Source organism: Emys orbicularis, chromosome 1, assembly GCF_028017835.1.
Source record: "Emys orbicularis isolate rEmyOrb1 chromosome 1, rEmyOrb1.hap1, whole genome shotgun sequence".
Classification (NCBI taxonomy): Eukaryota; Metazoa; Chordata; order Testudines; family Emydidae; genus Emys; species Emys orbicularis.
The window spans coordinates 128,031,725-128,047,758 of NC_088683.1; the positions used below are offsets into that span (position 1 = coordinate 128,031,725).

Sequence of the window (16,034 nt, forward strand, 5' to 3'; positions counted from 1 at the left end):
CCCATCCTGACTCTGGCCTCCTGATTCCAGCCTGGTAGCTGTCTCTGATCTCAAATCTCTGCCCATAACTGACTCTGACCCTTGTTGACCGATGCTGGCTCTAGAGATTATCCCAATCCCTGCTCACTGACTACCACTTTGCGGCCATCCTTGACTTGTGGACACCAGCCCAGCTGTGACCACCAGACCACACCAGCTATGCTCGGTTCCTTACATGTATCTAAACCCAGTTTAAATATAGTTCTGTAGTTCAGATGGAACCCAGTGGGGTCAGGTCCTCAGCCATTATACTCTAGCTCTGCATTTTATATGTAATGTGAGGGAGTCAATATGTATCCAGGAACAAATTACATATTATGACTAGAAATACACCTCTACCCTGATATAACGCGACCCGATATAACACAAATTCGAATATAACGCAGTAAAGCAGCACTGTGGGGGGGTGGGGCTGCGCACTCCGGCAGATCAAAGCACCTATAACACGGTAAGATTTTTTGGCTCCTGAGGACAGCGTTATATCGGGGTAGAGGTGTAACTAATAAAATGTTCTGTTGTTTTTTTAAAAATTCTTGTAGTGATATCCATAAAACTATTGTTACAGGCTCAGTTAAGTTATAGCTATTCACCAAATTAAGCTGTAGGGCCAAATCCAGCCTGTGTGTAAACTGTGCGTGTTTACTGACTCCCTTGAATTTGGCCCAAGACCTTTCATGACTTAATTGGAAGGTATGCCTCAATAAAGACTGCAGAAGGCTGTGTCATGTATCTGATAGTTAACACAGAGAAAGGGATAGTTAACGCAGAGAGTTGTTTAGGATAGTTCAGGAAGTGATTTAGATGCACATGGCATTTTATTGACAAATAAAATTAGCAGTTAGGGTTGGTTGAAAATTTTCTATTGAAACTGTGTTTGGCTTTAACTAAATGTAAAAGGTCAGTAATTGTTTTGATGTTTATGTTGGATAACTGAAAACTTTTGACAAAAAATTATTCCTCTCTCCTGCCCCCAGTTTTTGGCTGAATTGTTTTCCGTTTTCATCAGTTTTTGGCCACAACTGAAAACTTTTAACTTTTCAGGATATCTGTTTTTCAACCACAATAAAAATGGACATCTTCTGCAGGAGGGAAAAAAACATTTTTCTGATCTGCTCTTTTGGCAGGTCCCATCCCTCAGGAGTTCAGTCAGTCTGGACTGAAGCTAAACAAGGAACAGTGAGTTTTCTGCCTACCCTTAATCGAGTTTTTGGGACGGACAAAAAACAAAGTCCTAACCCTGAGAAAGTAAAAGCAATTCAAGAATTGAATGCATCAACATATGTACCAGAACTGAGACGTGGCCTAGGTTCATAGAATATCAGGGTTGAAAGGGACCTCGGGAGGTCATCTAGTCCAACCCCCTGCTCAAAGCAGGACCAATCCCCAACTAAATCATGCCAGCCAGGGCTCTGTCAAGCCAGGTCTTAAAAACCTCTAAGGAAGGAGATTCCACCACCTCCCTAGGTAACCACCTCAGACAATACCAACAAGACCTTTCTACAGCAACAAAAACAACGAAATGAACTATTAAACTCCAACACATCATGACCATGGGCGCTAAAGCAAGAAATTGACTTCGAAAAAGGTAAAAGAAATGATCTCAAGAGCTGCAGTTCTCAAATACTGTGATATGAACAAGTCCACAAGGATGAGTACAGATGCAAGCAGCTCTGGCCTAGGTGGTATATTGTGGCAACAACGTGGGTCTGAGTGGAAGTTGAATTTTGCTCTGATCACTCACAGAAGCAGAAAAATGTACACAGTGAGTGAAAAGGAGTGCCTGGCAAGCCTATGGGCATGTGAGAACTTTTACAGATATCTGTGTGGACTGGATTCTTTTGCACTGATAACAGACCATAAACCTCTTGTAACCCTCTTCAATGGAAAAGACCTGGATCAAGCCACGCTGAGATGCGAATGTCTTTTGATCAGGTTAATGCAATTTAACCCAGTTGCTAATTATGTTCCTGGGAAAAATCTGGTAGCAGCAGATGCTCTACCATGGAGTCCAGTATCTCACTCAGCTACCTGTGAGCTCGAAGATGATGTAAAGGTGTATGTGGATGCTACAGATGCATACAGACCAGTGGCAGAAAAGAAACTACACCAGCTACAAAAAGCAACCTCAACAGACACACAACTTCAAGGAGTTCTAAGTTACATTACAGCCCATTGGTTACCTGGTTGTTGCAGAGTATTTTTCCAGGTTACTGAGAAACTGAAGTGCACTGTCTCTCACTTTAGTATTCCAGAACAACTAGTGATGGACGATGGACAATGGAATACAATTCACTGCTGTAGAATTTAAATAATTCCAAATGAAATATGATTTTGATTATATTACTAACAGCCCACATTACCCACAAGTGAATGGAGAGGCTAAGAGACCTGTATAGACAGCCAAGAAAATCCTACAACACGAAGATACATTGCTTGCTCTTCTGAGTTACCGATCAGCACCAATAGTAGCTACTGGATATAGCCCAGCACAACTCCTGATGGGAATACCACTCAAAACTACTGTTCCACCTTTGGAAAAAAACCTATCTCCAAAGTGACCAGACAAGAAGCGAGTAGACAAATCAGATAAAAAAAGCTAAAAGAACACTTTTACAACAGATGCCACTCAATTAGAGTCTGGGTCTAGAACCTGCTGACTGCGTTCGTGTCAAATGGATGGAGAAAAAGGATAGACTACCCCAGCTGTTGTAAAGAAAAAGAATTCAGCGCCCAGATCATATGTGCTTGAGACCAACAGTGGAAAGTTCAACAGAAACCGTTGACATCTACAGTTTGTTCCTCCAGAAAGAACAACAACAGCACAAACTCTACAGATGGTGGATGCAGAACAAGACTCCTCCTCAAGGATTCCAAACAGTGGCGTAGCCAGGTGGAGGGAACAGGGGGAGCGATCAAAAGGCACTGACGGACCCGCCGCCGAAATGCCGCCGAAGACCCGCAGAGTGAGAGAAGGTCCCGCTGCTGAAGACCTGGAGCGCCACCGGGTGAGTAAAAGCACCGCAGTGGGTGGGGCCTTTTTTTTTTTTTTTTTGATCGCTCCCCCTGTTTTACTCCGGGGGATTAAAAATTAAAAAGGCCCCAAGAAATTGACAAGGCGCCATTTGTGCTCAGTGGGGGAGCGGCCGCTGCCCCGCTCCCCCCCCAGCTACGCTACTGATTCCAAGCCAACTAAGCCAGTCGTTGCAACCAGTAGGCAGCCAGATGACCAAGTTGTTACACGTTTTGGTCATGTAATTAGAAAACCAGTACAATTCAGAGACACTTAGGAGACTTAACAGTACTGAACTTTAAAGTGTACGTTTTGTAAATGGTAGGAATGTAAAACTTAAAAGGGGAGATGTCATGGAGTGTGAAACCGTACTGTACTGTTCAACCATTAGGTGGTGTCATGTGTAATATACTTAAGCTCACAACAGCCATTCCTGCCATTACAGGATCTTATGGTGTACACATCTCTGGTGTATCTCTCTGGGAAGAAAGCTCTGTAGCCAATCCATATCTGGTACAGAAGCCTGACCTGCTAGTAGCAGGCCTACAACCTACCATGTGTAACCCTTCTGCCCATCTAAGTTGGCAGCAACAAGGGCCGGGTTCTGTATCTAGGGGTTCTGTTTCAATAACACAATGCAAAACCGGCTCGAGCCCCCACCCAGTGACCTGGGACAATTACATACCACCCCCCTGGGTACCTCTAAGAGGCAATACTTCCCCTCTCGCAAGCACGGAGTCTGAGTGTAGCAGAAAATGTTTAATAACATGAGGTAAACGACATCAGCATAAGATTGGAAAAAACACCACAAACAGGATTCATAACACAAACCATGAGCAAAACCCACCCCAGCAAATTGGGCTGTGTCCTTTCCCTTTGTCTCTTGAATCCAACAACCCAAAAATCACCCAGAGTCCCCAAAGTCCAACACCCCCAAAGTCTCTTGGGTCCAGCAACCACCCAAAGTCCCAAAAGTCCAACAACCCCCAAAGTCTCTGTCCCTGGTCAGTGCAGCCCCAGAGCAAAAAGGGGGGGCACGCAGGGTGTTAAGGGGCACCTTACGTGATCCAAGGCTGGCCAGCCGTCTGTTTCTCCGTGGGGGTTCCGCCGCAGCCTTCACCACGAGCCAGTCCACTTTCCTGCCATCCCACGAACTGCTCCGCTCTACAAGCTGCTCCGCTCCACTCCGCTCCGCTCCTCTCCCCGACCTGTGAGCTGTAACAGCCGTCTCCGCAAACAGCTCCGCTCACCGTTCCTTGGGCCACTCCAACCGGCCCCACAAGGCTCCACGCCGCTCGCTGCTCCTCCAGTCGTCCCCACAAATTGCTCCGCCAGCTGCTGAGCAATATAGCTTCAGGCTCCCCCACTTGTTAACACTTCACTCAGTGATCTCAGCTCTTAATAACTTTAGCTCTTTTGTGATTTCAGCTCTTAGCGATTTCAGCTCAATAGTAGGGGAGCCCTAGTGCTGGTGCACCATTGGCCCAAAGTGAATTCAGCTCAGCAGTCTGTAACTAGACTTCTAATGGAATCAAAGTTAGCTCTGACATTCAACAGTGGAGAGAGGAGGTGGTGCAATTGGTGTTTCAAACCCTCAGAGGGGGCCCATACCATCAGGTACAAATACCTGTCCCCATCCTCTCTCAATTCACTGGGTTTTGTAACCCATGCCCCTTGTCAAGCAAGTGCTACTTAGGTAATGGTGAAGGACTCACTCAGTCCTTCTGTCATACAACAGTTCCACTGGCCTTGATTCACAGAATCAGGGTAACAAAACTTTATTCTTCCTGCCCCAATAATAGAGAAACTGGGGATCCCACACCAGCCAAAGTAACCACTTTCAGTTGCTGTTGTTCCATGCCAGGCGAGTGGGTGTGCCTATGCAAACAAGATCAGCCCCTGGAGTTCTTTTCCACACTCGCCATAATTCACCACCAGATGTCAGGGTAGAGCTCATCCTGACACTGCTTACATCCTCCCCCCAGCCGAGAATTTGTCGTCCCGACAAATCACACCCTATATACCAACTCACTGGTTCCCTCCAAAGGGCCTCAGATAGCCCACTTTAGCTTCCACAAGCCTGTGTGCTAAACATATTGGTTCCTCACTAGTCACCCCAGGTGCATCATAAGTCAACCGTTTTACTGGTCTTATTACCCTGTCTCGTCTATTGAGACTCTCTGTTACCGTGGTAGAGTGGACAGCGTCTTGAACGACAGATGGGGAGGTTTCCTTTGAGGGTCCCTCGGCTACTGGCATAGGCCCCTGCAGTTCTAGTTCTAACAGTGGAGGGTCCAAGGTGCCCAGGACATCCTCCACCTGTATGTCTCCACTGTCCAATAACCTGTGTGTGTCATCACATGGGGGTCCCACCAGTGGCCCAGTGGTGTCAGGAATGGGCCTAAATACTTCTGCCATGGGGTTTAGGGCGGAAGAGGAGGAGCTCTCTTTTGATGCTGATCGAGACTGAAATCTTGTCTCCATCCCAGGATACACCATGGTTGTGTCTTCCTCCTCAGACTCACTCTCGCATGTGCTGCATAGGGGTAGGTTAGCTGCAGGGGGCTGGCTGTCCACGTTGGAGGGCAGCTTTGGTCCAGCACCTTCGTTCCGCCCGATTGCCCTGTTGTGGCCCATCTCATACGGGGTGTCTACCAATTCCCCCACAGGGAGCAAAAGGTTTCTATGCACTGTCTTTGTCTGCCCTGGACCATCTTCAGGTTTGATCTTGTAGACCGGCAGATCTCCTAGCTTTTCCATCACCAAGTAAGGTATTGCCTTCCATCTGTCAGCTATCTTGTGTTTGCCAGTAATACCCAAATTTCGCAGCAGGACTCTGTCCCCCGGCTGGAGTTCTTGCAGACGTACCCTAGCATCATATCGATGTTTGTTCCGGTCTGCGTTCTTCCGAGCCGCAGATGTAGCTAAGTGATAAGCATCCCGCAGCTTTTCTCTTAGTCGGGATACATATTGCTGATGAGTTTCATAGCTATCTCCATCCTCTGATACACCAAAGCACAGGTCTATGGGTAATCTTGGTTCTCGCCCAAACATTAAGAGATATGGGGTGACTCCTGTAGCATCATTCTTTGTGGCATTGTAGGCGTGCACCAGAAATGCGACATGTTGGCTCCAGGTTGCCTTCTGCTCTGGCCGCAAAGTCCCCAACATATCTAATAGGGTTCGGTTGAACCTCTCTGGCTGTGGATCACCTTGAGGGTGATAAGGCGTTGTCCTAGACTTTTTAATTCCCGCTATCCTGCACCTCCTTCAGAAGGTGACTCTCAAAGTCCCGCCCCTGATCCGAGTGTATCCGGGCTGGAAATCCATAAACTGAGAAATATTTCTCCCACAGTACTCGAGCAACAGTGATGGCCCTCTGATCACGTGTGGGATATGCCTGCGCATATCGCGTATAATGGTCAGTCACTACTAGAATGTTCCCAATATTTCTCTTGTCTACTTCTAAAGACAAGAAATCAATGCATACCAGCTCCAGAGGTTTGTTGCTGGTGATGTTCTTCAGATATGCAGCCCTCGTGGGCAGAGTTTTCCTTTGAACACATCGAGCGCAGGTCTCACATTTCCTGCGAACATCTTCAGCCATCCGAGGCCAATAGAACCTACTACGAATAAGTTCCAGGGTCCTCTCCATCCCTAAATGGCCAAAGTCATCATGCAGGGCCCTCATGGCCAGGGCTCTGTACTCTTTTGGCAGCACTAGCTGTGCTCGTTGCTTTTGTAAAGGGTCTGTGGTCACTCAGTGTAGCACTCCCTGAATCAGTTTTAGTTTGGTCCATTCTCTCAATAGTAGTTTACCCTCCGGGTTAGGTGGGACAACCACAGCTGGGCTTCGCCCCTCCCTTTTGGCAAGTAGTGTATCACGAATGTCAATATCTTGCAGCTGGGCTTCCTGCCAGTCAGCCGCATTGAGCATGGGCAAAGGAGATTGGTCCAACGCAATATAGTTCACTGAAGCAGAAGGCACGCATTCAGGGGGCAGGCCCAAAGCTTCGGCAGCACATCCATGAAGACTTTCATGGGACTCTGGCTCCCGGCGACTCACACTGCAAATAGCCCTCACTCCATCTGTGGGTATCACAGCAACTCCTGGTGCCTGTGGACGCCTGGACAATGCATCTGCATCTACATTGCTTCTCCCTGATCGGTATTGAATGCTGAAGTCATAGCTAGCCAAAGCGGCCACCCATCTTTGCCCTGTAGCATCCAGCTTAGCACTTGTTAACACATAGGTCAGTGGGTTGTTGTCTGTCCACACCTGGAACTGAGCACTATATAAGTAGTCTCGAAATTTCTCAGTGATGGCCCATTTCAAGGCCAAGAACTCCAGCTTGTGGGTGGGATAGCGAGTTTCACTATCAGACAGTCCTCGGCTGGCAAAGGCTACAGGTTTACGTTTTCCTTCCAGTTCCTGGTACAGTACTGCTCCCAGACCCTCCAAACTGGCATCAGTATGCAGGATAAATGGTTTGCTTGGGTCAGCAAAGACTAGGACTGGAGCATGAGTTAGGCAAGTAATGATTTCTCGAAAAGCCCTTTCACATCTCTCATCCCACCGTGGCCCAAATGGTTCGAAGGAGCCATAGTGTCTCTGCACAGGAGGCTTTGGGGACCTCCCCTTACTCTTGGTCTTAGATTTGTTCCTGCTGGACTGGTATCCCCTGGTAAGATCATTCAGAGGTTTTACAATCGTAGCATAGTTTTTCACAAATCTGCGGTAGTAGCCACTAAACCCAAGAAAGGTCTTGAGTTCTCTGTAGTTACTTGGACATGGCCATGTAGTGAGTGCTTCTATTTTATCGGGATCAGTACTCACACCCTCTTGGGACACGATGTGACCCACATACTTCACTGAGGTCCTGCAGAACTGGCATTTGTCAATTGAAAGCTTCAAACCATAATCCTCTAACCTATCAAGCACTTTAAGAAGTCTTTCTTCATGCTCCTCCAAGGTTCTTCCAAACACAATCAGGTCATCCAAATAAACTAACACTTGCAGTAAATTCATGTCTCCCACAACTTTCTCCATAAGACGTTGAAATGTGGCAGGTGCTCCAGAAATCCCTTGGGGCATGCGTTCAAACTGATAAAACCCTAATGGGCAGATGAAGGCTGTCTTCTCCTTATCTTCTTCACCCAGAGGGATCTGGTAGTATCCACTCCGAAGATCCAACACAGAGAACCACTGGCTTCCTAGCAAACAGTCTAAGGCATCTTGGACTCGGGGCATTGTGTACTGGTCAACCACAGTACGGCGGTTTAGGGTGCGGTAGTCAATACACATCCGGATTTTCCCATTCTTTTTACGGACCACCACAATGGGTGAGGCGTATGGGCTGCGGGACTCTGTAATGATGCCATTCGCAGCCAGCTCCTGAAGATGTTGTCGCACATCTTCCATCTCGGAGAGGGCAATCCTCCTAGATCTCTCCCTGAAAGGTCGAGAGTCATGTAGTCTGATGTTGTGCTCTACTCCTTTTGCACATCCCACATCCCACTCATGCAATGAGAACACCTTGGATCTTTCACAAAGTTTCCTCCTCAGGCGATCTTTCCACTCCTCGGACAACGGTGAATCTCCAAAGTCAAACTTTGCTGGGTCTATTGTCGGAACTTGAGTCTCACACTGGGGTTTTACAATTGATTCAGGCTCGAAGAGGTCTGCTATCTTTTGTCCTTGCTTCACAACAACATCTCGACTTGTTTCATTAGCAATCAGTATAGTCACCTTTTCCTGGGCTTCAGCAGGTAGGGTTATGACTCCACTGGGGACCAGCACTCCTTCCGGGAGCTCTCCTTCAACTGGCTGCTCTACCATTGCTAATGCCCCTTTACTGCCTTTCAGCCGGGTACTCATGACAAGCACTTCCTGCTCTGTCCTTGCAGGCACTACTAAGGGGGTTGTGCCCATGTACTTCAGCGCCCCAATCGGTAGCTCAGATGTCTCCTTTTTAGCACCCTCAATCTTCCTATAGGCTTCAGCACAAAGCGTATGGATCATCAGGGTATTCAGGTACTGGTCCCCAGCCCGTCGTCTGCAGTAATCCGCGAGCACCTTGAAGAGACTGGAGTTGGTCCCTATCAGCACAGACACATCAGAGGTCCCTTTAGGGTCAGGGCATATTAATGCAGCTGTGTCCACCTCTTCTCTTACCCCAGCAACCTCCTCTGGGAATTCCAGGTGCACTATGACATACCCTTGGTAGGGGTATTCATCCATGCTGAGGCCACACAGACCAACGCCAGTCAGTGGCTGTATAGGCAGGTGCCTAAGCATCTGTTGGTAGAATGACTGAAATATAATAGTCACTTGAGATCCAGTGTCAAGCACGGCTTTACACTCCGCCCCTTCAATCTTCACCATGACCTCTGCTCGAGGCCCTATCAGTCCTGCGGGGATCCCAGCTGGACGGTCGCTTCTGGGGGAATCTTCAAATCCTGCAGGCCTGGGTGGTCCCCGTCCCCGGACTCTCTGGCAGCTACCGGATCTCTCCCAACTGATCCTTAGCTTTCCATACACTAAGGAGGGGTTTTCTTCATTATGGCACTTGCCAGCACTGTGTCCATCCTGACCACATCGGTAGCAGAAGAATTGTCCTTTCCCGCTTCGCCCAGGTGGGATGGTGGCTCTAAATGCTGACTTCTCCATCGCCACAGTCAGAGGCGCCTTATTCCTGGAAGTCTTAGCTCGGTCAATGGTGCTTTGCAGTTCAGCTATCCGTTCTGTCAGGACCTGCATTTGTTGGGCAAGTTCCTCTGTGGTGCTCACCATCAGTACACTAGCCGTTTGCAGTGGTGTTGTGCCAGCTGGCTCCAATGTTTGGGCTTCCCAAAACTCGCTGGCAGCCTGGCTTTCTTCCTCTTCTCTGACCTCCTTTATCAGCTGGGAATAACTTGGGGGATGCTCCCGTCGTTCTCTTAGCCGGAGATGGAGTAGAATCGGGTTCTGATACTGAGCTCCTCTTACAATTTGAGCCAGTCTGGTCCGATCCATCTGTTCAGCAGTTACTGCTCCCCTCATGACAGCTCTCTGAAGTAGTCTCTCCAGCCTCTGTATATAGGCTGAAATCTTCTCGCCAATTTGCTGTCGGGAATTAAGGAACTTACAGTAACTGTTTTCAGGGCCCTCTACGCTCCCAAAGGTATGATCAAGGGCCTCTAGGCAGTCCTTCACACTGACCCCAGGGTCAATGAGCTTCAGGGTGCGAATCACATCTAATGCTGGGCCACTAAGGCTCTCTATTAGACATCTTCGCTTTTCTGCATCAGGTACGGCCCACTCCTGCAGCATTTCAGTGGTATGCTCCAACCAGGGTTCAAACTCCTCTGCCCCAGCAAATAATCTTAACTCACGACAAGAGTTTAACATAGCCTGGGACAGCACAACCTTTTCCAATATTTGCCCCAGTGCTTTTGCCCAATCATTGGCTGAGGCTGCGGCCCCTGAGCTAGAGGCTGCAGGGCTGGGGCCCAACAAACCTGACATATTAGCCATTATACAAACAGTAATTTCCTCAAAATATAACCACAATTGTTTCCCAATGCAGTGGAACACTCAACAGGTGCTTGCGAGGGGTACTGACCCAGGGAATCCCGGACGAGCCCCCAAAAATGTAACCCTTCTGCCCATCTAAGTTGGCAGCAACAAGGGCCAGGTTCTGTATCTAGGGGTTCTGTTTCAATAACACAATGCAAAACCGGCTCGAGCCCCCACCCAGTGACCTGGGACAATTACATACCACCCCCCTGGGTACCTCTAAGAGGCAATACTTCCCCTCTCGCAAGCACGGAGTCTGAGTGTAGCAGAAAATGTTTAATAACATGAGGTAAACGACATCAGCATAAGATTGGAAAAAACACCACAAACAGGATTCATAACACAAACCATGAGCAAAACCCACCCCAGCAAATTGGGCTGTGTCCTTTCCCTTTGTCTCTTGAATCCAACAACCCAAAAATCACCCAGAGTCCCCAAAGTCCAACACCCCCAAAGTCTCTTGGGTCCAGCAACCACCCAAAGTCCCAAAAGTCCAACAACCCCCAAAGTCTCTGTCCCTGGTCAGTGCAGCCCCAGAGCAAAAAGGGGGGGCACGCAGGGTGTTAAGGGGCACCTTACGTGATCCAAGGCTGGCCAGCCGTCTGTTTCTCCGTGGGGGTTCCGCCGCAGCCTTCACCACGAGCCAGTCCACTTTCCTGCCATCCCACGAACTGCTCCGCTCTACAAGCTGCTCCGCTCCACTCCGCTCCGCTCCTCTCCCCGACCTGTGAGCTGTAACAGCCGTCTCCGCAAACAGCTCCGCTCACCGTTCCTTGGGCCACTCCAACCGGCCCCACAAGGCTCCACGCCGCTCGCTGCTCCTCCAGTCGTCCCCACAAATTGCTCCGCCAGCTGCTGAGCAATATAGCTTCAGGCTCCCCCACTTGTTAACACTTCACTCAGTGATCTGAGCTCTTAATAACTTTAGCTCTTTTGTGATTTCAGCTCTTAGCGATTTCAGCTCAATAGTAGGGGAGCCCTAGTGCTGGTGCACCATTGGCCCAAAGTGAATTCAGCTCAGCAGTCTGTAACTAGACTTCTAATGGAATCAAAGTTAGCTCTAACATTCAACAGTGGAGAGAGGAGATGGTGCAATTGGTGTTTCAAACCCTCAGAGGGGGCCCATACCATCAGGTACAAATACCTGTCCCCATCCTCTCTCAATTCACTGGGTTTTGTAACCCATGCCCCTTGTCAAGCAAGTGCTACTTAGGTAATGGTGAAGGACTCACTCAGTCCTTCTGTCATACAACAGTTCCACTGGCCTTGATTCACAGAATCAGGGTAACAAAACTTTATTCTTCCTGCCCCAATAATAGAGAAACTGGGGATCCCACACCAGCCAAAGTAACCACTTTCAGTTGCTGTTGTTCCATGCCAGGCGAGTGGGTGTGCCTATGCAAACAAGATCAGCCCCTGGAGTTCTTTTCCACACTCGCCATAATTCACCATCAGATGTCAGGGTAGAGCTCATCCTGACACTGCTTACACATGTATAAGGTGTACATGACATTTTCTGACCTGCTCTATTGGCAGATCCTATCCCTGAGGAGTTTAGAGTGTAAATACTCAAAAAAGCTAGGAATGGCAGAGAAACATTGAGCAAAAGGGCTTGGAATTAAGGGGGTTAAAGCAAAGGCAGAATTTTACACCCCAATGGCAGCTGCTATTTACCCAATAACAAGTAGGCAAGTAGAAAGTAGGTTGTGCCCTTAACGAAACAACCCCATTGGCCAATTCTGTCTTCAAGCTTAAGCTTTGAAACCCAGGATGAAGTCTACTCCTAGGTCACATCCTTGTCTTCCTTTTGGATGAATAATTTCCATACTGTTATCTATTTATTGCGCAACTGAGACGCTCCACAGGAGAGTTCAACAAACGGTCATTGGCAATAATAAAATGTAGAACATTTAGCAGATGAGATTGTTCTCTACAATGATCAGAGCAGGGAACTAGGAATCAGAACCCCTGTTCACTACTATTCATGACTCTGCTACTGACACTTAAGTAAATCACTCACTTTCTCGGTGCCTGAGTCTCTCTGTCTGTGAAATGGGGATAATATTATTTATATGTCAGAAGGGTAGCCGTGTTAGTCTGAATCTGTAAAAAGCAACAGAGGGTCCTGTGGCACCTTTAAGACTAACAGAAGTATTGGAGCATAAGCTTTCGTGGGTGAATGCCCACTTCATCAGACGCCATCTGATTCGTGGGTGAATGCCCACTTCACCCACGAAAGCTTATGCTCCAATACTTCTGTTAGTCTTAAAGGTGCCACAGGACCCTCTGTTATTATTTATATGGGGTGTTGTGAAGCTTAACCAGTGTTTCTAAATGTTCTCTGAGGGCATCGGGAAGTAAAATGCTACAAAAGTGCAAATCATGATTAAAATCCCCAACTATTTCATCATGCAGTGAAAGTGTTGTTGTGTGTGAAGACCAGGGCATATTCTCCTCTTGGGGTCTGTGGAGATGAGGATGTGTAAAAATGCCCGGGGCTGTGCTAAAACGCCAGGCACTTCAACACCCCTCTAAACATCCTTGAAGTCCCATGACATCCACTAAAGCAGAAATACCTGGAAGCAACGTTTGAAGGGATTTTAGCAGGGAGGACCATGATGGGCTTTTAGCTTTTTTTTTTTTTTTAAATCTATGTTTAAAATAAATGTCCAAGAAAATCAGAAGATAAATCAGAGAATTTTAAATTTATATTAAAAATGATCATGGAGAGCCTCCAGGTTAAGGCTGTTGTTGCTCCAGCTCAGATCTTGGCAAGAGTCTTGGGCAATGGTTCACATCCCAAGTGTTCTATTAACTAGGCAGAAAGGGCTGAATGACAACCTTGGGGCTAAATCCTGCAGGTTTTACTCAAGCCAAGCTCTCATTGATTCCACTGGGAATCCTGCATGGCAAAGGACTTCAAGATTTACCCTTGAAGCATGGATTTCCCATCTTCCTACAGTTTAATTCAGAATGTCGTCACCATTATTGACGGTGGACCATTTCTACATACCATTATTTATCATTTTTAGATTATATTATTTATGTATTATTATGGTAGTACTTAGAGGCTCCATTGTGCTAGGTGCAGTACAAGCACATAGTATGAGACAGTCCCTGCTCCAGAATGTTTACAGTCTAAATGGATAGAACAGACCAGCGGTTCTCAACCTGCGGCCCGTGGGCCACTTGTGGCCCAATCAGCACAGAGCCGCAGCCCATGTGACATTCTCCGGGCCATACAGGTAGTATTGGATGCAGCCCACAATGGTAAATAGGTTGAGAACCACTGGAACAGACAAAGGGTGGGAGGGGAAGCGGGTGAAGTGATTTGCCTAAGGTTACATGTAGTGGTAGAGCCAAGAATAGAACTGAAGCTGCCTGACTTACAGACCAGTGCCCCATCCATAAGAACACCCTGTCTTCCACAGGACCAAAAAACAAGGTGAATCTCTTTTTCTATGTTTAATTAGACATAGGGAATAGCAAACTGTTCAACTTCTCAAACCTACATTTTTCGAGATTTTGCTTCCAGCCTGCGGAAAAGCTCCCACTCGGTGCTTTGTTTTCATATTTTCAGGTGCTAAACTGGCCAGTTTTTATCTTGTAAAATAGCCTTGGTTCTTTGAAGTGATAGTCTGTGATCAAAATCTTGTACAGACAGCCATGTCGTGTTTTTGCAATTACATTCTGCTTGCTTGCTTGTTAACAACCCATGCAATTTCTAGTTTCCCATAACAAATGTAAGGATAATTATCACGTAATCTGCTGGGTACAAATTTAATTAATCCATGAAAAATAGTAATAATTATCAACTAAATACCAAGTACTGTATGTTGGTCTTAGGTACCCATGTGATATGAGAAACAGACATGCAATTACGATAGCTATATTTCTTGGACAGTGGCTATCAGAGCCTTTATATCTTGGATGTTGGTTATTTTGGGACCTCAACTCATAATGGACTTCCAACGTGCAGGACAATTTCAAATTTATGGGAATGAGTGGTGTATTACTATCTCAGAGTAAAATTAGCCTTTGTGGGACTAAGATGTGCGTATTGCTGGTCCTGTGCACTGGGATGGATTGCACCCTAAAATGCATTGATAAGTGCTCTTCTTTTAGGTGCTTTTTTAGCTCTTAGGCAGGGTACAGATCAATGTGCTCTCCACTGACTTGCTGCTAGAAAAGCCCCAGCTTCCAAGTCTCTGGTCTGTCACCAGTCATCACAGTGGGAAAGAGGGAGACCACAAATATTCATCGATTCTCTAGCTGGTGCTACCAAATGGCATGGGCTAACTGTCGGAAAAGGAAAGATCATCTGGCCCTCAACAGCTCCTGACTGAGTGAGAGGGAGAGAGTTAATAGTGGAAAGGGGATGGGCAAAGAGAAAATGGGGAGAATTTTTGAGGGGGAAAGGGCAAAATTGCAAAGAAGGGGAACCCCACTAAATAGTCACAGTGGAAGCCTCTTAATATCCTAATGCCAGCCACCCTGAAGCTGATAGACAATGCAAGTCTGCTTATCTCCATATTCTTCCAGTAATACAATGCAGTGCTATAAGTAGCACTTTTCTGATTTGCATCCATTCTTCCCTCTGTTGGAGTACAACAGTTTGATAGGGAAATATAAGGACACTTAAAACATACACTGAGGTCTGGTGCTTTATATTAGGTATAAAGGCAAAAAGTCAAAGGATGTCAGGTCATGTGACTATCTTACTGGGGAAAGGATAGGATGTGAAAGCCCAGTGCTCCATGCCCGACCACACACGCAAAGCAATTCCTTGATCATTGCATCCACTGATCGTAGATGAATAGCTGCTGCTCATATTGAGAGGCACACAAGAAGCAGCCAGAACAGTCTATTGAATAGTTAATAATGGGAACTGCAACAATTTTCCAAGCTCCTTTGACTGCTGCTATGTCACATTATTCTAAATTGCTTCTCATCAAAGTTTGCAGATCAGAATACAGCCATTAAGTCTGGCAGCAAAGCAGCTAATCTGAATTTGTCACACTCATGAGCGATGCTCAGCTACAGTATTATAAATAAACCTGGGTTACACTGGCACAGTTTACGTTTGCTAGTTGAGGACAAGCAGCACAGGTTGCGCAATGTGTTTTGTACTGACATTAAAAGCTCCGAGAGCTGGGAAAACCCTTTGGGGGGTCAACTTGCCAAGCTCCCGAGTTTAGCATGGCTCAAATAAAGTAACGAGAGAAACTTCCAGGACATTTTCTGCCTTTTTAATCCATTGTTCATTTGGTTTTTTACTTTTTACATTGAAATTATTCTCAAAAGATTTATGCTCTCTCTAAAGCAGTCTATGCCTTACAAAAAGCAGTAGGTTAACCAAATCACCACTCCTGTAATAAAAGTGCTTCTCCTTATGAGCTAAATCCTGTCATGTGAGGAGTCTCATTG

The 16,034-nt window shown here is 46.8% G+C and overlaps 1 protein-coding gene across 1 annotated transcript in view; it reads right to left on the bottom strand.

Moving 5' to 3' along the window:
- LMNTD1 (lamin tail domain containing 1) overlaps positions 1-16,034 on the bottom strand; it is a 318,801-nt gene that overhangs the window by 242,429 nt on the left and 60,338 nt on the right. The window lies entirely within an intron of this gene.